The sequence below is a fragment of the Bos indicus x Bos taurus genome, chromosome 13, assembly GCF_003369695.1.
Source record: "Bos indicus x Bos taurus breed Angus x Brahman F1 hybrid chromosome 13, Bos_hybrid_MaternalHap_v2.0, whole genome shotgun sequence".
Classification (NCBI taxonomy): domain Eukaryota; kingdom Metazoa; phylum Chordata; class Mammalia; order Artiodactyla; family Bovidae; genus Bos; species Bos indicus x Bos taurus.
This window is the reverse complement of record NC_040088.1, coordinates 77,948,159-77,974,564: the sequence shown is the minus strand read 5'-3', so window position 1 is coordinate 77,974,564 and position 26,406 is coordinate 77,948,159. Positions and strand designations below refer to the sequence as shown.

General features: G+C 42.1%; 2 pseudogenes; both read left to right on the top strand.

The window, feature by feature from the left end:
• Positions 1–242: 242 nt before the first annotated feature.
• Positions 243–387, top strand: LOC113903798 (annotated as a pseudogene).
• Positions 388–516: 129 nt separating this feature from the next.
• The window catches only part of LOC113902739, a 161,562-nt pseudogene continuing 135,672 nt past the window's right edge, over positions 517–26,406 (top strand).

Below are 26,406 nucleotides of genomic sequence, written 5' to 3'. Positions count from 1 at the left end.
CAGCTTCCCGTGGCTGGGCTTCCTCACACCATGGTGGCTGGAACTGTTTCCAGCATCCAAGAAAGAGAGCTCAGCAGAAGCTGTTCTGCCTTTTATGCCCAAGCCTGGAAGTCACCTAGCATCACTTCTATCAGACAAGCCATAAGCTACAAGTCAGGGCAATCACAAAAGCTCATTCGGATTCAAGGGGAGGAGACACAGACTCTTAACAGAGGACAGAAATGTCAAGGCTCTGGAAGGTCTTGCAGGAAGGGACTATCATGGTGGCCATCTTTGGAATATCAAACCTGGGCTGTGGGGATGCTGTGTGCAATGGCTGCAAACAGCAGCCTCCTTGGTGGTATATTTTGCCTCTGCAGGTTGCGCTAAGGAACCCTGGAGATGGTTCTTTCCAGTGGACATTCATGACTGGCCTGCGACTGGCATGCTATCTCCATTCTAGACTGGAGACAGGTTTGTGCAGTGCCTTTGGAAAACCCCAGGGTACACAGTGCTTGGTTAGTAACATCTATCCACATGAAGCTGCAGAACAAGGAGCACGTGATTGAGTCCCTCTGCAGGGTCAACTTCAAGTTACCTGGCCACCAGAAGATCCACATCTCAAAGAAGTGGGGGATTACTGAGTTTAACGTGAAAGAATGTGAAAATATGGTGGCAGAGTGGTTCATCCCGGATGACTGTGGGGTCAAATACATCCCTAATCATGGCCCCTTCTTCATGGCAAATGGATGGCCCTGCGCTTGTGAGAGCCTTGGTGTTGGCCTCTCCCTACTGAGGCCCACCAAACCTGGGCTGTTCCTGCACCACACCAGATGTGTTCTGTCTCAGTGCTTGACGTTTGCTTTCTGTTTATTAATATACTGCTCTTCCCCTGGATAAGCACATTCCTCACTTCATCAACAACTTGGGTGCTTGACCCAAATATTTTCTCCACTGCATGGTCTTCCCTGAGTGTCCTGTGCCAATGAAAACCCATGTCCTAATCCATCCCCTGCTTTCTTTTTCTCAATAGTACACAACACCATTTATGTACTGTATGTTTTACTTATTGGAGAAGGAAATGGCAACCCACTCCAGTGTTCTTGCCTGGAGAATCCCAGGGGCGGCGGAGCCTGGTGGGCTGCTGTCTAAGGGGTTGCACAGAGTCGGACACGACTGTAGCGACTTAGCAGCAGTAGCAGCAGCAGTTTTACTTATTATTTGGTTTTTGTACTGTTCCTCTCCTTACATTTTAAACTTCCACTAAGGGAGGGGTTTCTGTCTGTTTTGTTCATTGCTCTTTTTCCCAAACTGGAAGAGTGCCTGGTACATAGTATGGGCTCAATGTTTGTTTGAGTAAATTAGTGAACAACTACCCTCATAAAACATAAGACACGGCAGTAGTGATTATTCTCATTTTCTTTGGTCTTGAGGACAGTGCCAGGAATCTCTCCTCATCTACAAAAGAACAGTGCCAGCCAGTATTGATATTAAATCCTGTACTAACAGTGCTGCTCCTGCCTCCAATTAGAGCCAGGGAGTTATCAGAAGAGAAAGAGGAGAAATGGTGGGGGATGCCTAGGACAGGGCTCTGACAGTGAACCTCTGAGTGCCAGCCTGATCTTCCCTCTGTCATTTGTCATCTGAAGGGATTGATCTATAGGTTGGTGGAAGGTGGCTTTCCCCCAGCGTGGTTCAGTGTTCACAATTCAGATAATAGATGTCTTAAGAAATGGGAAGAAAGCAGGAAGACACGTACTTCATGTATTATCAGGCAGTCAGTTGGGCACTTTTGCTGTCTTTGAGGAATGACCTCTCTTGTTTCACTGCCTTGTGCTTGTTAGCACATTCTCTGGAGGTACCTAGAGTATTAACATCTCAAAATGGATTAGTAAAGGATGCCAGGAGAAATATCAATAACCTCAGATATGCAGATGACACCACTCTTATGGCAGAAAGTGAAGAGGAACTAAAGAGCCTCTTGATGAAAGTGAAAGAGGAGAGTGAAAAAGTTGGCTTAAAGCTCAGCATTCAGAAAACTAAGATCATGGCATCTGGTCTCATCACTTCATAGCAAATAAATGGGGAAATAGTGGAAACAGTGGCTGATTTTATTTTTCTGGGCTCCAAAATCACTGCAGATGGTGACTGCAGCCATGAAATTAAAAGATGCTTACTCCTTGGAAGGAAAGTTATAACCAAACTAGACAGCAGAGACATTAAAAAGCAGAGACATTACTTTGCCAACAAAGGTCCATCTAGTTAAGGCTATGGCTTTTCCAGTGGTCATGTATGAATGTGAGAATTGGACTATAAAGAAAATTAAGCGCCGAAGAATTGATGCTTTTGAACTGTGGTGTTGAAGAAGACTCTTGAGACTCCCTTGGACTGCAAGGAGATTCAACCAGTCCATCCTAATGGAAATCAGTCCTGGGTGTTCATTGGAAGGACTGATGTTGAAGCTGAAACTCCAATACTTTGGCCTCATGATGTGAAGAGATGACTCATTGGAAAAGACCCTGATGCTGGGAAAGATTGAGGGCAGGAAGAGAAGGGGATGACAGAGGATGAGATGGTTGGATGGCATCACTGACTCAATGGACAAGGGTTTGGGTGGACTCCAGGAGTTGGTGATGGACAGGGAGGCCTGGCATGCTGCAGTTCATGGGTCACAAAGAGTTGGACCCAACTGAGCTACTGAACTGAACTGAACTGAAAGGATGCTCTAAGTTGAATATATTCTTGAATTCAATTTTGCTCAAATAGCACTCACTAAAGAATACAAGTTGGTATTAAGCTGGAATACCCTGGACTCCATCATCTAATATATTATTCCAGGAGTTCAAAAGGAGTCCACTCTGAGATGGGTTGATGATGACATTTCAATGGATATTGTGTTTATAAATTTTTCTTCTCTGCCAAAGAAAAGAGAAGCAATAAATATGGCCCCAAAGAGCTCTGATTTGGTGGAGAGGATTGTGGTGGTGACCTAGATGTGTCCCCTGAGTCACACATTGCTCCCTCTTAAATCAGGATCTTGAATCTGGAAATGTACAGGAAAGAGGCAGACAGGGCCCTGTTTTCCTTGTTGGGTGTGTATGAGGCAAAGGGGAGCCCAGGGCCTGCCAGGGTGGCTTTCTCCCCAAGCAAAGGTTATAAGAATGAAAGGGTCAAACATGCCTTGAGCTCCTTCTGAGACAAGGTAAGGAGAATACAAACTATTAATGTAATTTATGGGCAGAGCACTTTGAATATAAATGAAGCAACCAATGGCCTCTTTGATTGGCATTTATATCTCGTTTTATAGAGATCACATAGAGTAGTGTTATAATTCTTGACAGTTTTGATTGTAAAATACATGGGACTTTAAGCTCCATGGAAGAAAGCAAAGATGATTAATATTAATAATGGACGACTAGATACACAATAGATATGAGTAATATGTTTTGTATTTATATAGCTACTGTTTTAACTCATTGGAAAACACTGTATACTTTATTGTCAGGAATGCAGTCATAATAAGACACTATATTATCTAGGTCACATAAAAGAAGACATTCAAGCTAATCCCTGAATCCTATTAATTTTTTTACTCACATTACAGAAAAACAAAAAACAAAACAGTAGCTGTTTGACTACACTACTCAAATGAATGCATTCAAAGCAATGCTCCTAATTAAAGATACAGATCAAAATTCAAATAACTTCATGCAAGTGCGGTCAGTCCCAGAATCATTTGGAAATGTTGATAGCCACAAGGAAGGCTATGGATCTCAGAAAAATAAATAAATAAGAGACTGGGCAAATCAAAGCATAGTGATGAATGTGGGGGGTGTGTGTGTGTGTGTGTATTCTTCTAAGTGCAGAATGCTGAGTGAAGCAACTCTGGGCTCTGTCAGCAAAATTACAGCTCTAATAAGAGTGTGCACTGTTATGGAGAAAACTATTTCGATGGAAAATGCACATCTCTTAGATTACATCTAGCACTTGGAAAATTGCAAAATGTTTTACCACCTCTATTTCCCACTTCCTCCTCCCTTCCCATGACTCGTTCCATCACCACGTGGGAAAAAGTAGAAAGAGAAAACAAAGACTGGATGTTGTGGTCACCTCAATTTAAGATGTGCCTCTGATTCAAAATAGAAATAATTCAAAAAGTAAATGTTACCTATGTCAAGTCTTCATTCAAAAGGCATTTGGAGTGTTTCAAAGGCAAATATATTCTGGAAAAAGGTGAAAATGAGGTGGAATAGAAGTAAAAGTTTGTACAATATGTGGAAAATAAGCCCCACACCCGAATAAGTAAATGACCAGTACATTGAATTCTGGGAAGTCCTAGTCATTTCTTAGAAGTAGGACCTAAACTTGATTCTGAATTTTTTTATTAAACCAAAGAGGAGGGAAAAAAACGATGGGCAGCCACATCGTTTACATAAGCAGAACTACTCTGCAGAAAAATACACCTGTTTCATTTTCTAAGATTTGAGAGGAGCTATTATTTTGATTTCACTTTGTATTTTTTATTGTTGTTTGTTTTATCTTCCTTTCCCCTTGGGCTTTTAAAATAAGATTCTGATGACAGAGACAGAAGTAAATCCTTCCATCCTGTCCCCATTACGATTTGCTGTGGTTTGGGAAGCTCACCTTATATGAGGAGATGTAATGGCTCCCCACTGCATCATTCACCTCTGACATCCGATACCTTGTTTTTAGTGATGTGTCCACTAGGGTTTGCTGCATAAATAAGCTATTCCAAAACTTAGTGGCTTATGCCAACAGTCATTTATCTGCTCACAAATTTGTGGGTTGGCAATTTGAACTGGACTAGACTGGGCCATCCTTCAGCCTCTCTTGCCTAAGCTTTGCTCATGTGGCAACTGACCCTGTCAACTGGGTGGGTAAGGATGCCCTCACTCACGTGTCTGGAGGGTGGTGGACTGAAGGTCGGGCGCTTTGGTTTTCCCCAACATGGCTTCTCTGGCAGGCTGGCTTGGGCGCCTTCAACCTGCTATTTCTTTGCATGGCATTTGCTTATGTCCTGTTGGCCAAAGCAAGTCACATGACCAAGCCCAGCTTCAAGGAGGGGAAAAATAGACTTCTTTTTTAATGGTAGGATCTGCAATGAATTTGTGCGTGTGTGTGTGTGTGTGTGTGCACGCTAAGTCACTTTAGTCATGTCCGGCTCTTTGTGACCTTATAAACTAGAGACTTCCTGGCTCCTCTGTCCATGGGATTCTCCAGGCAAGAATACTGGAGTGGGTTGCCATGGTCTCTTCCAGGGGGTCTTCCTGACCCAAGGATCAAACCTCAGTCTTTTATGTCTCCTGAATTGGCAGGTGGGTTCTTTACCACTAGCACCACCTGAGAAGTCAAATGAATTTATGGCCATTTTTTCTTTTTGCAGCAACAAGTTTAATTTTTGCTTCTGGTAAAGGGAAGGGAACACCATACCCCTGCTTATACTGTAGCTTGAAGCAAAGAACTTTAGTTTCTTCTCTCTGCATAAAATCCTGTGTCCCAGAGGGAGGGGAACTATGAGGCTTATGAGATAATCTTTCAGGAAGGAATTCACTTTTCCAGCTGTCATGGCAGGGAATGAATGATCTAAGAGGTGTGGGAGAGTAAGGGGAGGCAGAGAGGATGCAGGTGAACAGCTTGTGTGTGCATTGTCTTGCATCCATATGAGGCGAGAGGTGAATGAACTTGTCCTTCAGGGTTAACCAGCTGTTTTTTTTGTTTTGTTTTTTTGAGAGAGAATAAAGGAGAATTATTGAACAATTTCAGATTTTATAAATCATTATTTTCAAGTCCACACCAGGTGGTGGAGTAAGATAGAGTCAAAAACATCATCTCAAGGCATTCTTTCTTTGGCAGGACCTTTCAAGGTGCCTGCTTTCATTGCTGACAGTCTCCCAGCCTCGTCTGCAATGTTCTCACAGTCACAGTCCTCTGAGCTACCACGGGGTGTCTGCCATTTCACCTGCTTCAGTTCCCTGCAGGGATGTCAGCTGCCGAGGCCTCTGATGCTGCCACACGGCCTTTGAAGATTCTGAGGACACTGTGGTGCTGATGCAGGCTTTGTCTCCAACTCATGATGCAAGCGCTAGCACCAGCATCATTGGCTTGGCAGGTGCCCCCTTGTGTTCTTGTAGACTTGTTAATAAAGCTTTTCCTTCAATAGCCACCAACAGGTTTTCTGGCTCTTTTATTTGGTTCCTTGGTGAAGTTGGATGAGTTCTCTTACTGTATTTTTTCTTTTATCATGAAAATAGGGGTGTGATGGACTTGCTGGAGAAGGAAATGGCAACCCACTCCAGTATCCTTGCCTGGAAAATCTCATGGACACAGGAGCCTGGTGGGCTGCAGTCCATGGGGTCGCAAAGAGTCAGGCAAATCTTGAATCAATGACCTATGGCCATAAGATGCTGTATAAGAACCATCCACAAAACCTCACCAGTCTTTGGGTCACATGAGTGGCTATGGCTTGTTCTGTAACAGGGGTCCTCAACCTCCAGGATTCAATGGCTGATGATCTAAGGTAGAGCTGATGTAATAAATAGAAATAAAGTGCACAATAAATATAATGTGTTTGAATCATCCTGAAACCATCCCCCTACCCCTGGTCTGTGGAAAACTTTTCTTCCATTAAACCTGGTCGCTGGTCCCAAAATGATTGGGGACTACTGCTATAATGATCTACTTCTGCTCAGCTGTGAGTAGTCAGGTGGCTTAGCTGACTTGGCTATGCCCTTTGATGTGTCTGGGGTTGCTTAGCTGGAGGATGTGGCTCCATTCCATGTTATTTCCTCCACAGCAGGCTAGCCCAGGTTCATTCCCAGGCCAGTGGCAGTGTTCCAAGGGAGGGCACATGCACAAAACCTCATGAGGCCAAGGCTGAGAATCTCCACCATATCACCTCTCCTGTTCCTAGGAAGTCACCAGGCCCCTAAGATTCACAGATGGAGAAACAGATTTTATTTCTTGATGGGAGGAGATGAAACATCACGTCACATGGGACATGGATTTGGAAAGTGCAGAGAACTGGAGCCATCTTTGCAAACAATCTAACACACCCGAAAACCTGGGAGCCCTGGGTGAGCACAGTTGGCAACCCGGACAACTTCAAATGCATGTTAGGAAGATGAATTTGGTAATCTTTTTAAAAGGCAGAAGATAAATTGATTTGGGTAGTGGGAGGAGAGGTTAGTGTAACCTGCAGAATGGCTTTTGCTTTAATACAGGTGATAAATCAGGAGGGTCTAGAACAGGGAGAGCAAACAAGCTGCACACCACGTGACCGATTCACATGCCTGCAGTGGAATGTTGAGGAGAATTATGTGGCCGCTTTCCTGGGTGAGCTGAACACTGAGGCTTGATGGATTTGCCCTTGAATGGAGCAGAGACAGCGTAGTCCCATGTGTGTGCCACTTCTGTGCCACCAAGGGCCATGGCGGTGAGGTTAAAGAGCCTTATGAAACTGATAAGGAGGTAGAAGGATCACATATTAATAATCAAGTGTAAATGAGGGAAAATATTATTCTAAAATAAGCCTAGCTTTTGGATTCATTCCCTTAATGGTAATGTCATTTCTCAAAGTGTGTCATATTGTATAAGGGGTAGATTTGAGTCTATATTATATAGATCAGTCCTGTATCGTATCATGGAAGGAATACCAGCTTTTCTGTCATCTATTGAGGCCCAATAAACCACTCAAAGATTAGAAGTTGTGATAGTTAATTTTATGTACCAACTTGAGTGAGTCTATTTGTTTCCAAGGCAAACCATTCAATATCACAGTAATCTAAGTCTATGCCCTGACCAGTAATGCTGAAGAAGCTGAAGTTGAATGGTTCTATGAAGACCTACAAGACCTTCTAGAACTAACATCCCAAAAAAGATGTCTTTTTCATTATAGGGGACTGGAATGCAAAAGTGGGGACTCAAGAAACACCTGGAGTAGCAGGCAAATTTGGCCTTGGAGTATGGAATGAAGCAGGGCAAAGGCTAATTGAGGTTTGCCAAGAGAATGCACTGCTCATAGCAAAGATCCTCTTCCAACAACACAAGAGAAGACTCTAAACATGGACATCACCAGGTGGTCAACACTGAAATCAGATTGATTATATTCTCTGCCACCAACAATGGAGAAGTTCTACACAGTCAGCAAAAACAAGACCGGGATCTGACTGGGGCACAGATCATGAACTCCTTATTGCTGAATTCAGACTTAAATTGAGGAAAGTGGGCAAAACCACTAGACCATTCAGGTATAACCTAAATCAAATCCCTTACATTTATACCGTGGAGGTGACAAATATATTCAAGGGATTAGATCTAACAGACAGAGTGCCTGAAGAACTATGAATGGAGGTTTGTGACATTGTACAGAGGCAGGGATCAAGACGATCCCCAAGGAAAAGAAATGCAAAAAGGCAAAACGGTTGCCTGAAGAGGCCTTACAAATTGCTGTGAATAGAAGAGAAGTGAAAGGCAAAGGAGAAAAGGAAAGATATAACCATCTGAATGCAGAGTTCCAAAGAATAACAAGGAGAGATAAGAAAGCCTTCCTCAGTGATCAATGCAAAGAAATAGAGGAAAACAATAGAATGGGAAAGTCTAGAGATCTCTTGAAGAAAATTAGAGAAACCAAAGGAACATTTCATGTGAAGATGGGTACAATAAAGGACAGAAACGGTATGGACCTAACAGAAGCTGAAGGTGTTAAGAAGAGGTGGCAAGAATACACAGAACTATACAAAAAAATCTTCATGACACAGATAATCATGATGATGTGATCACTCACCTAGAGCCAGACACCCTGGAATGCTAAGTCAAGGGGGCCTTAGGAAGCATCATTACTAACAAAGCTAGTGGAGTTGATGGAATTCCAGTTGAGCTATTTCAAATCCTAAAAGATGATGCTGTGAAAGTGCTGCACTCAATATGCCAGCAAATTTCGAAAACTCAGCAGTGTCCACAGGCCTGTAAAAGGTCAGTTTTCATTCCGATCCTAAAGAAAGGCAATGCCAAAGGATGCTCAAACTACTGCACAATTGCACTCATCTCACAAGCTAGTAATGTAATGCTCAAAATTCTCCAAGCCAGGCTTTAATAGTATGTGAACCATGAACTTCCAGATGTTCAAGCTGGATTTAGAAAAGGCAGAAGAACCAGAGATCAAATTGTCAACATCTGTTGGATCATTGAAAAATCAAGAGACTTCCAGGTAAATGTCTAATTCTGCTTTGACTAGGTCAAAGCCTTTGAACATGTGGACCACAACAAACTGTGAAAGAGATGGGAATACCAGACCACCTGACCTGCCACTTGAGAAATATGTAGGCAAGTCAGGGAGCAACAGTTAGAACTGGACATGAAACAACAGACTAGTTCCAAATTGGGAACGCACCCTCCTTATTTAACTTAATTTCAGAGTACATCATGAGAATCGCTGGGCTGGATGAAACACAAGCTGAAATCAATATTTCTGGGAGAAACATCAATAACCCCAGGTATGCAGAAGACAGCACCCTTATGGCAGAAAGTGAAGAAGAACTAAAGAGTCTCTTGATGAAAGTGAAAGAGGAGAGTGAAAAAGTTGGCTTAAAACTTGACATTCAGATAACTGAGATCATGGCATCTGGTCATATCACTTCTGGCAAATAGATGGGGAAACAGTGGAAACAGTGACAGACTTTATTTTTGGGGGCTCCAAAATCACTGCAGCCATGAAATAAAAAGACTCTTTCTCCTTGGAAGAAAAGTTATGACCAACCTAGACAGCATATTAAAAAGCAGAGACATTACTTTGCCAATAAGGCTGTGTCTAGTCAGTTATTGTTTTTCCAGTAGTCATGTATGGATGTGAGAGTTGGACTATAAGGAAAGCTGAGCACTGAATAATTGATGCTTTTGAACTGTGGTGTTGGAGAAGACTCTTGAGAGTCCCTTGGACTGCAAGGAGATCCAACCAGTCCATTCTAAAGGAAATCAGTCCTGAATATTAATTGGAATGACTGATGTTGAAGCTGAAACTCCAATCCTTTGGCCACCTGATGTGTAGAGTGACTCACTGGAAAAGACCCAGATACTGGGAAAGATTGAAGGCAGGAGAAGGGGATGACAGAGGATGAGATGGTTGGATGGCATCACCAACTCAATGGACATGAGTTTGAGTAAACTCTGAGAGTGGAAATGGACAGGGAGTCCTGGTGTGCTGCAAGTCCATGGGTTTGCAACAAGCTGAACATGACTGAGTAACTGAATTGAACTGAACTGAGTCAGGGGATGTCTAGGTATTCAGTCAAATGCTTTTCTGAGTGTTTCTGTGAGGGTGTTTTTGGATAAACTAACATTTTGTTGGTAGCCTGAGTAAAGTAAACTGCCTCCCTCATGTGTGTGGGCTTCATCCAATCAATTAAAGCCTGGGTAGAACAAAAAGTCTGCCTTTCCCTGAGTTAGAGGGAATTCCTACTGTCTAACCACCTTGAAACTGGGATTGGGCATCTTCTTACCTTCAGACTGACATGGAAACATCGATCTTTCTGAGTCTTGAGTTTCCTGTCCCTTGGACTAGAACTGCACGGTCAGAACTCCTGGTTTTCTGGCAATTGGACTCAGACCGGAACTACCCATCACCTTGCCTGGGTCTGCAGCTGGCTGACTCACCTTGTAAATCTTGGGACTTTTCAGTTTCCATAATTGCATGAGCTTATTTTTTACAGTAAACTAATAAGTAAGGAAAAAATTACTTTATATATATACATACATCCTGTTGTTGGTTCTGTTTGTCTGGAGAACCCTGTCTAAGAATGCAGAAGCTTAAAATAACAGATATTTTACATCTCAGGATTCTGTAGGTGACACATTTGGACAGGATACAGTGGGAATTCTCAGTAACATCAGGGGCCTCAATGCCCCCATGGCCTCTCTTGCTACCTGCCCTCATTACACAGAAGTCTAGTCTGAGCTTCTTTAGAGCTTGGCAGGTGCCCCCTGGAGTGTTCTAAGAGGACAAGCACTTCTTAAGCTGCTGCTTCCGCCATGTTTGATAGCATCCCACTGACCAAGGCAAGTCCATGGCGAAACCCAGGGTCAGTGTGAGAGGAGTCTACACTAGGGCATGGGTGCCTGGAGATTTAATTTATTGTGGTAACCAACGTTAAAATCTGTCTCGAAGGGGAGGTTTGATATTCCATCGTGAACATGTTGGCTCTGATGTGTCCATTTGATGTTAAAGTTGGGAGAGTCAGGTGGCAATATGGGTCTGAGGCCAAGACAAGATAATTTCTTAACAATGGATGGATACATTTGGAAATCATGAATACATAGGGGTACATGAAAATATTCCACAATCAGTATAACATGGACACCATCCTATCAGGACAGATTGATGCCATAGTCTTGAAGCAGAATCTCAGGGTTCCCTGTTAGGCCAAGCGTTTTCCTTTTAGTTATTAGATCTTTGGGAGGTATCAGGAATCCGAGGAAAGGAGGCAGGGCAGTCAGGGTAGTGGGAGGGCAGTGGGCAATGAACCAATTGGCAGGAAATATTGCAATACTTTGGCAACTGGTCTGAGTAGCAACCATATACACAGGAAAGAGCTAAAGCCAGGGGTGGTATGGTTAACATGTCACTGGCATAGGGTATTAACTTAAACTGTATGATTGACCTGTATTTATCCACTTGTGGTTGCGAAGAGCATCATTTTGTATACTTCAAACTAACCCAAAATAAGACAAAACTAGGTCTAAAATGGACACAAATATTTAGTTAACTGGCAGGTGAAAAGGAGGAGCCCTCATAGGAAATTGGAAAGAATGACTCCATGGAAGGCAAAGGAGGATCACAGGAAAGGAAGGGAAGGGGCAAAGATCTTGAAGGTTATATAGTAAAGTTCAGGTGAGATGAGTGTGCATGACTTTAGCTGAGGTGTATATCAAAGGAATGATTTCCATGAACCCAGACTCTTGCATCTTCCCATATATAGAAAAGCGCTAAATACCTCAACTTGACATATCTGATTTTCCTTTAATCTTTTGAGGTTTGGATTACCTGCCTTTTGCTGTAAACTTCTGTATAATCTGTCCCTGCCCCCCTGCCTCCTGGGAGCAGTTTTCTCAGGATTTTGTGAGATGCTACCTCCCAGGCTTGAAGTTCTAAAAATTCCCACCAAATAAAGCATAACTCTCAACTTGTAGGTTGTGAATATTTTTGAAGTCAACAATGAGAAAGACTTGCTTGCATTTATATGAGGAATGGAAAGATCCCTCAGCTTGATGTTGGAAAATAATCTGTTTTAAAAGGTAAGAAGTTTCAGTTGAACAGTGAAGGGACTCACAACATTGTCAATTGGCTATACCTCAATACAAAATGTTTTGTGTTAAAAGAAATAAAATTTTAAAAATATAAATAAAATTACCTCTATTCTCAAAATAAGTAAATAAATAAAAGGTAAGAAGGTGAGAGGAAATAGCAAAGTGTGTGATCACGAGCCTGGGGCTCTTGTCCCAGTACTTCCAGTCTTGAGGACCATCTTGGCCACTTCATAACAGATCTTTCTTTGTAGACAGTGGTCTTCATCTTGATTGCACAGTAGGATAATGACCTGTGGGCGCTTTTAAAATCCTCTATGCCCAAGTCTCATTCAGAGAGTTTACATCAGAATGTCTGAAAGTATCCAGGAGTCAGTGTTTTTAAAGCTCCTAGGTTATATTATGTATGTTCAAGATTGAGAACCAGCACAGCTTTATCTCCTAGTCCTTCAGCTTTCATGCTTTAGGCAACAAAGTCTCCTTGAATACTCATCACCATCAGTATTAGCAGGTCCCATGACAATGGAGGCCCTTGCAAACCTTCCCTCAGGGCAGTCATTCCCAATCCCAGCTGTAGACTCACCTGGAGGCACTTACAACACACTGGTGCTTGACCTCACTCCAGAGACTTTGATGTAATTGGCCTGGGATGGCCCAGGGCTTCAGTTGTGTCTCCTCAAATAGGTATGTTGAAATGCTAATGCTCAGTACCTCTAACTACTACTAATTCACTTCAGTCGTGTCCGACTCTGTGTGACCCCATAGACGGCAGCCCACCAGGCTCTGCCGTCCCTGGGATTGTCCAGGCAAGAACACTGGAGTGGGTTGCCATTTCCTTCTCCGATGCATGAAAGTGAAAAGTGAAAGGGAAGTCGCTCAGTCGTGTCCGACTCTTAGCGACTCCATGGACTGCAGCCCACCAGGCTCCTCCATCCATGGGATTTTCCAGGCAAGAGTACTGGAGTGGGGTGCCATTGCCTTCTCCGCAGTACCTCTTAATGTGACCTAATTTGGAAATGGCATCCTTAAAGAGGTAATCAAGTTAAGCGAAGATCTTCAGGGTGGACCCTAATCTAAAATGTCTAGTGTCTTTATAAAAAGCGGAAATTTGAATACAAGGAAGACATGCAGGAGGGATTATGTGAAGAGATGTAAAGAGATCACTAGGTAGGATTTGTTATTGTTGAGTTGCTAAATTGTATCTGACTTGATTAGATTGGAGTTATGTGGCCACAAGGAACATCTGGGACTGCCAGGTGCAAGAGGCAAGAAGGGGTCCTTCTCCTACAGGTTTCAAAGGGAGCACATAACTTTCAGACTTCTAGTCTCTGGGGCCATAAGACAATAAATTTCTGTTATTCTCAGACAACCAGTTTCTGGTACTTTGTAACAGCAGCCTGAGGAAATTAATACAAATGGTCTTGGATATCGATAGTTTTTAATATGACCCAGGTGGTTCTAATGTGCCAGGACTGATTTATTGATTTTCATAACTATTAAAGGAATTAAGTATACAGTAGGTATAACCAGGATAGAAAACAATGTCAAAATCAGTTTAGGAGCCATGCCAACATAATTATCACAAGTCTAATATTTAAAACTTAGTCACATGTTGAGTAATTTTAATGCCTAGTAATATATCTCTTCTTCACTCGGGGCTCTGTATTTTAAGAGAGGCATTTGCAGTCTTGCTCCTCTGCAGTTCCTGGCCTGGATGCTTATTTTTAGTGTAATTTTTCACCTTGAATGATGAGATTCTGGATTTTCACTTCACATGTACTTTACAGGTCTTCTCATGGTGTATCCTTTATTTTTCATGCCTAAGGGCACTGTCTAACACCTCTCCCTGTTGGACTTGATCCTGTTCATTTATAATGCAACAATTCTCCAATTTGTCAAAGTTACTTAGAATTCTTATCCTGCAACCCAACATTCTAATTCCTATTACTCAAGGAGAGTCCTCAGGACAATTGAATTAAGAATTTTATGAACTCCAGGAGGAATCAATTTGGAGAAGACCAGATAATGGAAGGTTTATTGTATTATGTGCTGCATTAAGGTGCGAAGATGTATGAAGGATAAATGGTCAGTGCGTGAATTATCCAGAGTTCCTACAGTGAGACAGGGGGATCAGTCCTTGCCCCAAACATCATGTGAGATGTGGAACCTTGTCACTGCCACTCAAAGTGTGCTTCACAGACTAGCAGCATTGGCATTACCTGGGAGCTGGTCAGAAACACAGCATCTCTAACTCCATCCCAGACCTACAGAATCTAAATTTACTTTTTTGTAGTTTCTCTAGGTGAAGCACATGCATATTAAATTTTGAGATATGATGTAGACACAGTCCCTAGCTTGAAGAACTCACCAAGTAAGCTGGTTGAATTTGGCAGATCAGTTCAGACTCTCAGTCATGTCCGACTCTTTGTGACCCCATGGACTTCAGCATGCCAGGCCTCCCTGTCCATCACCAACTCCCGGACTTTACTCAAACTCATGTCCATTGAGTCAGTGATGCCATCCAACCATCTCATCCTCTGTTGTCCCCTTTTCATCCTGCCTTCAATCTTTATAAGCATCTGGGTCTTTTCCAATGAGTCAGCTCTTTGCATAAGGTGGCCAAAATATTGGAGTTTAGGCTTCAACATCAGTCATTCCAATTAATATTCAGGACTGATTTCCTTTAAGATGCACTGGTTGGATCTCCTTGCAGTCCAATGGACTCTCAAGAGTTTTCTTGAACAGCACAGTTCAAAAGCATCAATTCTTTGGCACTCAGCTTTCCTTATAGTCCAACTCTCACATCCAAACATGACTACTGGAAAAACCATAGACTTAACTTAATGGATCTTTGTTTGCAAAGTAATGTCTCTGCTTTTTAATATGCTTTCTAGATTGGTCATAACTTTTCTTCCAAGGAGCAAGTGTCTTTTAATTTCATGGCTATAGTCATCACTACGAACAAAGCTAGTGGAGATGATGGAATTCCAGTTGAGCTATTTCAAATACTAAAAGATGATGCTGTGAAAGTGCTGCACTCAATATACCAGCAAATTTGGAAAACTCAGCAGTGGCCACAGGACTGGAAAAGGTCAATTTTCATTCCAATCCCAAAGAAAGGCAATGTCAAAGAATGCTCAAACTACTGCACAATTGAAGTCATCTCAATTGTGCAATAGTTTCACTATGCATTGTGCATACTTTCACTATGAAAGTAATGCTCAAAATTCTCCAAGCCAGGCTTCAGCAATACATGAACCATGAACTTCCAGATGTTCAAGCTGGTTTTAGAAAAGGCAGAGGAACCAGAGATCAAATTGTCAACATCTGCTGGATCATCAAAAAAGCAAGAGAATTTCAGAAAAACATCTATATCTGCTTTATTGACTATGCCAAAGCCTTTGACTGTGTGTATCACAATAAACTGGTAAATTCTGAAAGAGATGGGAATACCAGACCACCTGACCTGCCTCTTGAGAAACCTGTATGCAGGTCAGGAAGCAACAGTTAGAACTGGACAGGGAACAACAGGCTGGTTCCAAATAGGAAAAAGGAGTATGTCAAGGCTGTATATTGTCACTTATATGCAGAGTACATCATGAGAAACGCTGGGCTGGAGGAAGCACAAGCTGGAATCAAGATTGCCGGGAGAAATATCAATAACCTCAGATATGCAGATGACACCACCCTTATGGCAGAAAGTGAAGAACTAAAGAGCCTTTTGAAGAAAGTGAAAGAGGAGAGTGAGAAAGTTGGCTTAAAGATCAACATTCAGAAAACTAAGATCATGGCATCTGGTCCCATCGGTTCATGGGAAATAGATGGGGAAACAGTGGAAACAGTGGCAGACTTTATTTTTGTGGGCTCCAAAATCACTGCAGATGGTGATTGAAGCCATGAAATTAAAACATGCTTACTCCTTGGAAGGAAAGTTATGACCAACCTAAACAGCATATTAAAAAGCAGAGACATTTCTTTGTCAACAAAGGTCCATCTAGTCAAGGCTATGTTTTTCCCAGTAGTGAAGTATGGATGTGAGAGTTGGACTATAAAGAAAGCTGAGCACTCAAGAATTGATGCTTTTGAACTGTGGTGTTGGAAAAGACTCTTGAGAGTCCCTTGGACTGCAAGGAGATCCAACCAGTCCATTCTAAAGCAGATCAGCCCTGGGTGTTCATTGAAAGGACTGTTTTGAAGCTGAAACTCCAGTACTTGGACCACCTGATGCGAAGAGCTGACTCATTGGAAAAGACCCTGATGCTGGGAAAGATTGAGGGCAAGAGGAGAAGGGGAAAACAGAGGATGAGATGGTTGGATGGCATCACCAGCTCAATGGACATGGGTCTGGGTAGACTCCAGCAGTTGGTGATGGACAGGGAGGCCTAGTGTGCTGCGGTTCATGGGATTGCAAAGGTTCTGACACAACTGACTGACTGAACTGAACTGAACATTCACCATCTGCAGTGATTTTGGAGCCCACAAAAATAAAGTCTGCCACTGTTTCCACTGTTTCTCCATCTATTTGCCATGAAGTGATAGGACCAGATGCCATGATCTTTGCTATCTGAATGCTTGAGCTTTATGCCAACTTTTTTCACTCTCCTCTTTGAATTTCATTAAGAGGCTCTTTAGTTCCTCTTCACTTTCTTCCATAAGGGTGATGTCATCTGCATGTCTGAGGTTATTGATATTTCTCCCGGAAATTTTAATTCCAGCTTGTGCTTCATCCAGCCCAGTGTTTCTCATGATGTACTCTGCGTATAAGTTAAATAAGCAGGGTGACAATATACAGCCTTGACGTACTCCTTTTTCCTATTTGGAAACAGTCTGTTGTTCTATGTCCAGTTCTAACCGTTGCCTCCTGACCTGCATACAGATTTCTCAAGAGGCAGATCAGGTATTCCCATCTCTTGAAGAATTTTCCAGAGTTTATTGTGATCCACACAGTCAAAGGCTTTGGCATAGTCAATAAAGCATAAATAGATGTTTTCCTGGAACTCTCTTGCTTTTTCAATGATCCAGCAGATGTTGGCAATTTGATCTCTGGTTCCTCTGCCATTTTTGAAACCAGCTTGGACATCTGGAAGTTCACAGCTCACATATTATTGAAGCCTGGCTTGGAGAATTCTGACCATTCCTTTACTAGCATGTGAGATGACAGCAATTGTGCAGTAGTTTGAACATTCTTTGGCATTGCCTTTCTTAGGGATTGGAATGAAAACTGACCTTTTCCAGTCCTGTGGCCACTGCTGAGTTTTCCGAATTTGCTGGCATATTGAGTGCAGCACTTTCACAGCATCATCTTTTAGGATTTGAAATAGCTCAACTGGAGTTCCGTCAACTCCACTAGCTTTGTTTGAAGTGATGCTTCCTAGGGCCTACTTGACTTCACATTCCAGGATGTCTGGCTCTAGGTGAGTGATCACATCATTGTGATCATCTGGGTCATGAAGATCTTTTTGGTACAGTTTTCTGTGTATTCTTGCCACCTCTTCTTAATAACTTTTGCTTCTGTTAGGTCCATACCATTTCTGTCCTTTATCGAGCCCATCTTTCCATGAAATGTGCCCATGGTATCTCTAATTTTCTTGAAGAGGTCTCTAGTCTTTTCCATTCTATTGTTTTCCTCTATTTCTTTGCATTGATCAATGAGGAAGGCCTTCTTATCTTTCCTTGCTATTCTTTGGACTCTGCATTCAAATGGGTATGTCTTTCCTTTTCTCCTTTGCTTTTCACTTCCCTTCTTTTCACAGCTATTTGTAAGGCCTCCTCAGGCAGCCATTTTGCTTTTTTGCATTTCTTTTTCTTGGGGATGGTCTTGATCCCTGTCTCCTGTGTAATGTCATGAACCTCCATCCATAGTTCATCAGGCACTCTGTCTATCAGATCTAGTCCCTTAAATCTATTTCTTCCATTGTATAATCATTAGGGATTTGATTTAGGTCATACCTGAATGGTCTAGTGGTTTTCCCTGCTTTCTTCAATTTAAGTCAGAATTTGGCAATAAAGAGTTCATGATTTGAGCCACAGTCAGATCCCAGTCTTGTTTTTGCTGATTATATCTCTATCTTTGGCTGCAGAGAATATAATCAATCTGATTTCGGTGTTGAGCATCTGGTGATGTCCATGTGTAGAGTCTTCTCTTGTGTTGTTGGAAGAGGGTGTTTGCTATGACCAGTGTGTTCTCTTGGCAAACCTCGATTAGCCTTTGCCCTGCTTCATTCTATACTCCAAGGCCAAAATTGCCTGTTACTCCAGGTGTTTCCTGACTTCCTACTTTTGCATTCCAGTCCCCTATAATGGAAAGGACATCTTTTTGGGGTGTTAATTCTAGAAGGTCTTGTAGGTCTTCACAGAACCATTTAACTTCAGCTCCTTCAGCATTACCTGTTGGGGCATAGACTTGGATTACCGTGATATTGAATGATTTGCCTTGGTACTGAACAGAGATCATTCTGTCGTTTTTGAGGTTGCATCCAAGTACTGCATTTGCGGCTGTTTTGTTGACTATAATGGTTACTCCATTTCTTCTAAGGGATTCTTGCACACAGTAGTAGATATAATGGTCATCTGAGTTAAATTCTCCCATTCCAGTCCATTTTAGTTTGCTGACTCCTAAAATGTTGACGTTCCAACACTTCTCAAAGTGTGGTCTGGAGGACAGTATGTATTTGAGTGACCTTCAACACTTGGTAAAATACAGACTTACTTTTAAAACATTAATTAGTTAATTTTTTGCCTGTGCTGGGTCTTTGTTGCTTTGCTCGGGCTTTCTCTGGTTCCAGAGAGGAGTGTCTTCTCTTGCTGAGGAACACAGGCGCTAGGCTCGTGGGCTTCAGTAGTTGCAGTGTTCAGGCTCGGTAGTTGTGGCTCATCAGCTATAGAGCATGCGTTCAGTAGCTGTGGCACATAGGCTTAGTCGCTTCACAGTATGTGAAATCTTCCTGGCCCAGAGATTGAACCTGTGTCCCCTGTATTGGCAGGCAGATTCTTATCCCCTGCACTTCCAGAAAAGTCCAAGACAGACTTACTTAATTGGAATCTTTGGTGGTGGGATTAGGAACTTATATTTTTTGTAAATAGCCCAGGTGACTCTGATGCACTTTAAAGTTGGAGAATATCTTCTCTAGAACTGTAGAAATTTATTCTGCTTCAACACATCTGAGGAATAAACCCTCTTCTCTTAGTAACAATGATTTGGAAAAGCAGTTACAGGGGTGGAAGCTGCAGTCTCCTAGACCAGGATCATCCGAAGGATGGCCTGTGGATCAATAGTGTGGCCATCCCTGGGAGCTTGTTAGAAATGCAGAACTTCAAACTTTACCCCGTATCTACTGTTATGGGATAAATTGACTTTGCTAATTCATATGTTGAAGTTCTGATATCAGAACCTCAGAATATAATTATATTTGAAAATAAGGAACTTAAAGAAGTAATTAAATCTAGTTCTCTGGGTCTGCAGACATCTTCGGACCAACATTTAGCAGCTGTTAGTAGAGGCTTGACAGGACACATCCCCTTCATAAGTTATAGATCAGGGAAAAAAGATATTTATTCAATAGTCTCTGTTTGGCTTATATCAGTAATCATTAATAAGTGAAGCTCATTTAGTACTTCATAAGTGTGTTTGAACTTGACTCTATCTTTCTGGCTCACAGCAGTCCTCCAAGTTTAGTTATCACTTTTCTGTAGACATTGTTTTGAACAGTCCATAAACAGCTCCTGCCTGCTGGGTCTTGACACACGTTTCCCTATAAGCACACTTATGAACATGTAACCATCAGTGAGGAAAACATTAAATCAGAGTAACAGAAAGACTGCCAGAATGGCATGTGTATCTTAAAATACTTTACAAATGTGTTCATTGCTGAGAAATGGCTTTGTTCAAACCTAAATCCAGCCTGATTTTTTTTTGTTGTTGTTACTATACAATTAGGCTCTGAGTCAGCCTTGAATCTTATGTTAATGAGATCCCCTACAGTCTTGGCTCATACCTTCAAATTAGAGATTGATCTATAATTAATAAGGCTTATAATGCCAGTACCTGAGACAAAAGAGATGGTCGGGCAGCTGGGAAAGGAAAGAAGACAGGTGCACCACATATCGAGCTGGCTCCTGGTGGCAGAAACGGGTGTCTATGGGTAGTCAGTCTGCTGGTTTGAGCTCTTCTGATGGGGAGAGCAGCTCACTGCCCTCCGAGGTCTCAGGAGGGGACATGGGGGCTGCAGCTAGCTTCCATCCACAGCAAAACATTCCTGCTCAGAGAAACCCTGGCTGGCGCGTGCGTGAGTTTGCCAATGTTACATTAAACTGCCTTTGAATTCTGGGTAAAAAAAAAAAAACCTTCCCAGGCCAAGGAGTCATATGTTTTTTTCCAGCTATTTTTGGAGCCATGTAACCTCCCCACACTGTAGTTTCTACTGCCTCGAAATTCCCAGTGATTGGAAGAGAGGAGTGCTTGCTGATTAATTAAAATCCAATTTTCTTTTCTCTTCTAATTGCAGCAGTAGAGGGGGAAAAAAGGAAGACTTATTATTCCAAAAATGAAAATGATCCTTCAACTGTTTGGGCTTATTATGAGCTCCATGTTGCAGTTTGTTTTAAATTGAGTCAATAGAATAAACATGGAAATGAGCTCTTTGAAATCATATCTTTTGAAACTATTTAAATGAGAGCCTGCATCATTTTGTTTAAAATGTTTTAGACTCTGCCTGGATAGACTTCTTGATAAAGATAAAGGGTAAGGGAGGGTTTAGGTTTGCAGGTAGTCTGACCATACTGTGGGTCTGCCCATGTGTGGCTTTATGACGTGATTTGGGGCACTGTTTAGGACTCTGCAGTGGATCAACCCTCATTAGCACAAAGATGATCTGAACTCCCACCCGCTAACACACAGAACTTAAAACATAATTTCAATTCGCTTTGAATTTGTAGGCTCTCTGTGGTCCTGAAGAGTTGGGGCGGCTGAACTTACAGGGCCCTGATTTAGTGCTGCGTGTGTGTGTGGGGTGGAGCAGGCATCCGCATGGAGGGTGGTGGCCCAGCACCTTGGGAAGGGGGCTGGTTCCCCCAGTAATTGCCTGGTTCACTGGTTCCCATGGGAAGGGAGAGGTGATGTTTACCTCCTCACTTGCCACATAGTCTTTATGTAATCTGCAGTTTTAGAGCCTCTAGTTGGATGGTGGCTATTGGCAGGTGGGGGGAAAGGGAGGCAAAGTCAGTGAAGGACACCTGGAGAATCTAAAATTGGCACTGTGTAACTGTCCTGTATAAATGAGCAAAATGCAATACAACGCTAAGTATAAAAATGTAGGGTACAAAATTGTGTGTGACATTACTTTGCCAACAAAGGTTCGTCTAGTCAAGGCTATGGTTTTTCCTGGGTCATGTATGGATGTGAGAGTTGGACTGTGAAGAAGGCTGAGCACCGAAGAATTGATGCTTTTGAACTGTGGTGTTGGAGAAGACTCTTGAGAGTCCCTTGGACTGCAAGGAGATCCAACCAGTCCATTCTGAAGATCAGCCCTGGGATTTCTTTGGAAGGAATGATGCTAAAGCTGAAACTCCAGTACTTTGGCCACCTCATGCGAAGAGTTGACTCATTGGAAAGGACTCTGATGCTGGGAGGGATTGGGGGCAGGAGGAGAAGGGGACGACAGAGGATAACATGGCTGGATGGCATCACTGACTTGATGAACGTGAGTCTCAGTAAACTCCGGGAGTTGGTGATGGACAGGGAGGCCTGGCGTGCTGCAATTCATGGGGTCGCAAAGAGTCGGACACGACTGAGTGACTGATCTGATCTGATTTTTATTTAGAAAAACTTTATATTATCTATTTATATTATATACTTATATATTATATATTTATATATGTATTTATACACATGCCAATTACATATATAAGTATATACATACTTATATATTAATATTTTAAAAGTTTTAAAATATTTTTGCTATTGTTCAGTCACAAAGTCATGTTCAACTCTTTGTGACCCCATGGACTGCAGCATGTCAGGCTTCCCTATCCTTCTTTGTCTCCTGGAGTTTGCACAAATTCATGTTCTTTGAGTTGGTGATGCCATCCAACCATCTCATTCTCTGGCATCCTCTTCTCCTTTTGCCTTCAATCTTTCCCAGCATCAGGGTCTTTTCCAATGAGTCGACTTTTGTATCACGTGGCCAAAGTATTGGAGCTTCAGCTTCAGCATCAGTCTTTGCAATGAATATTCAGGGTTGATTTCCTTTAGGATTGACTGTTTTGATCTCCTTGCAGAGTGTTCTCTAGCATCACAATTCAAAAGTGTCAATTCTTCAGCTCTCAGCTTTCTTTATAGTCCAACTCTCACATCCATACATGACTACTGGAAAAACCATAGCTTTGACAATACAAACCTTTGTTGGCAAAGTGATATCTCTGCTTTTTAATATGCTATCTAGGTTTGTCATAGCTTTTCTTCCACGGAGCAAGTGTATTTTATTTTCATGGCTGTAGTCACCGTCTGCAGTGATTTTGAAGTCCAAGGAAAGAAAATTTGTCACTGCTTCCACTTTCTCCTCTTTGATTTGCAGTGGAGTGATGGGACCAGACCATGATCTTAGTTTTGTGAATTTTGAGTTTTAAGCTTTTTCACTCTCCTCTTTCACCCCCATCAAAGGGCTCCTTTGTTCCTCTTTACTTTTGACCATTAGAGTAGTATTATCTGCATATCTGAGGTTATTGCTCTTTCTCCTGGCAATCTTGATTCCAGCTTGGGACTCACTCAGCCTGGCATTTTGCATGATGTACTCTGCATGTAAGTTAAATATGCAAGGTGACAATATACAACCTTGATGTACTCCTTTCCCAATTTGGAACCAGTCCATGGTTCTTTGTCTGGTTCTAACTGTTGCTTCTTGACTCACATACAGGTTTCTTATGAAACAGGTAAGGTGGTCTGGTATTCCCATCTCTTTAAGAATTTTCCACAGTTTGTTGTGATCGACACAGTCAAAGCATAGTCAATGAAGCAGAAGTAGATGTTTTTCTGGAATTCACTTGCTTTCTCTAAGATGCCAATGAATGTTGGTAATTTCGTCTCTGGTTCCTCTACCTCTTTGAAACCCAGCTTGTACAACTAGAAGTTCTTGATTCGTGTTGTGCTGACTCCTAGCTTGAAGGATTTTGAGCATAACTTTACCAGCATGCAGAATGAGCTCAATTGTAGGGTAGTTTGAACATACTTTGGCAATGCACTTCTTTGTGATTGGAATGAAAACTGACCTTTTCCAGTCTTGTGGCCACTGCTGAATTTTTGAACTTTGCTAACATAATTTACAGCATCGTCTTTAGGCCTTGAAATAGCTCAGCTGGAATTCCATCACCTCTGCTAGCTTTGTTCATAGTGATGCTTCCTAAGGCCCATCCTTGACTTCACACTCCAGGATGTCTGGCTCTAGGTGAGTGACCACACCATCATGGTTATCTGGGTCATTAAGACCTTTTTTGTATAGTTCTTCCGTGTATTCTTGCCACCTCTTCTTAATTTCTTCTGCTTCTGTTAGGTCCTTACCGTTTCTGTCCTTTATTGTGCCCATTCTTTCATGAAATGTTTCCTTGATATCTCCAATTTTCTTGAAGAGATCTCTAGTCTTCTCCATTCTATTGGTTTCCTCTATCTTTTTGCATTGTTCATTGAAGAATGCCTTCTTATCTCTCCTTGCTATTCTCTGGAACTCTGCATTCACATGGGTATATCTTTCCCATTCTCTTCACCTTTACCTTCTCTTCTTTTCTCAGCTGTTTGTAAGGCCCCTTAGACAACCACTTTGACTTCTTGCATTTATTTTTCTTGGAGGTGATTTTGGTCACTCCCTTGTGAACAATGTCACGAACCTTCGTCCAAAGTTCAGGCACTCTGTATACTAGATCTAATCCCTTGAATCTATTCATCATCTCTACTGTATAATTATAAGGGATTTTATTTTTAATATATGTATTTATTATATGTATGAGTATCATACATAGTATCTGTATATGTTCATATATAATATATGCCATAAATGCATAGGCATATTTACATTTTTACATATAACATGTATGAATATGTATATAAATGTATATTTACATTTAAAAAATGTTTCTCACATATATAGTAGTGAGCATGGGTATATAGTAGTGAGCATGGATATATAGCTAGATAGGATATAGAAGATACACCAAAATATCAAGTGGTTCAAGTGACCTGACCTGGAGAATGGGAATTTTGATTATTTTCTTCATGTCTTTCTGTATTTCCTAAATATTCTATGACAATAAAGTATTGCTTTTGCAATCATAGAAAAGTCACTAAAAAACAAAATAGAGGACCCTTCCTACATGTCCTGTGTATCCCCAGGATAATTCTTCTCCTGCTCTGCTGAGTGAGGGCTCCTGGTTCCCGGGTCACTAGTCCCTTTGTTCATCTCATTTTGTGGGACCAAGGAGCACAGTTTCCAGGCTACTGTTGTAGCCACGTGTTCCCAGAAACAAACTCATTCAGAAGGACAATGCAGATAGTGGAGTGCAGTTTATTACACCAGTGGGCCAAGGCAGAGTCTCCTCTTAGCTAAGGACCCCAACCAGTTTTTGTGAAAACCTTATGTACCCTAAGTGTACGTGCCCAAACCCACCTCCCAAAATCCCTGAAACTACTCTGAGCAAAGGAAAAGAAAGATACAATCAAAGTTAACTCGTGATTCATATGCCTTAAGCCTAGGTAGTTAACAGTGGACAATTATCAATAGGTCTATGGTCACACCCCAATAAGCATAATAGAATGCATGATTCTATTCAGTTACACAGATAATTAGGGCATTCTTTTAGGCAACAGAGCATCTAGGTATGAGCCCCTGGGGCTCTTCCTTCCAGGGGTCTGGTTTTCCAGTTGGTATGTCGTTTCCATAGATACTGGGCATATAGCTCAAAGTCCACAGTCCAGTCGAAGATGGAGTCCTGCTTTCAAGATGGAGCCTGTTCTGTCTGTTTCCTCCTTCACTATGAGGGTTTGGAAGACCCTGTCCTCCTAAGCCCTACCCCATTGCATGCATAAGCTCACTCATCTGATATGAATGCAGAGAATCCCCAGGGTCCCTGAAATGTTCCTGGCCTTTGTATTCAGTGATGCTGATCTGATTGATCAAAAAAAATGTCTTCCCTTCCCGCAGTCTTTCATGGCAGACAAGGGGGAAATGAAGCTTTTTCTAATATACACATGTGAAGCTCGAGTTCTAGACGGGTGTTTTTGTGTGCTTGGGGACTGGGAGGGCCATTCAAACCCAGAGGGCAGGCTTCAATCCTGCAGAGACTGTGAGTCTGTGAGTCTGACTGGGGCCCGGGGTTCTACGCTGCTCACAAGCCCCCAGGTGATCCCCCACTGCTGGACCACCCTTCTCCAAGTATGTACCATGGCAGCACCCACAACTAAAAGGCTGAGGTCCAGGGACTCCTGTGTCTCAGGCCTTGAGACTTGGGCTGAATTGTACCAGCAGCTTGCAGTCGGCAGATTGTAGGACTTGGCCTTCAGACAGTGTGAGCCAATTCCTACAATAAGTCTCCTCTTATAGATCTCTCTATATCTGTTCTGTTTCTCTGGAGAACTGTGACTAATACACTATCTATTTCCAGAACTTTTTCATCACCTCAAGTAGAAGCTCTGTAACCGTTAAGCTGTAATTCCTCAGCCTCCCTTCCCCAGCCCTTGGCCACCTTTAGTCTACTTTCTATCTCTGAATTTGCTTATCTTAGGTAACTCGTATGAGTACAGTCATGCAACATTTTCCCTTTTTAGTCTGTATTATTTGACTTAGCATAATGTTTTCAAGGTTCATCCATGTGGAAGCTTGTATCTGAATGTCATTCATTATAAAGGCTGAATACCATTCCATTGTATGTATAGACCTCATTTTGCTTATCCATCCATTTATTGATGGACGCTTGGGTTGTTTCTACCTTTTGACTATTGTGAATAGCCTGCTATGGACACTGGTATATAAGTATCTGTTAGAGTCCCAGTTTTCCATTCTCTCGGGAATTACTGCATCACATGGTAATTCTGTTTAACTTAAGGAAGTGCCAAAATGTTTTCTGCAATGG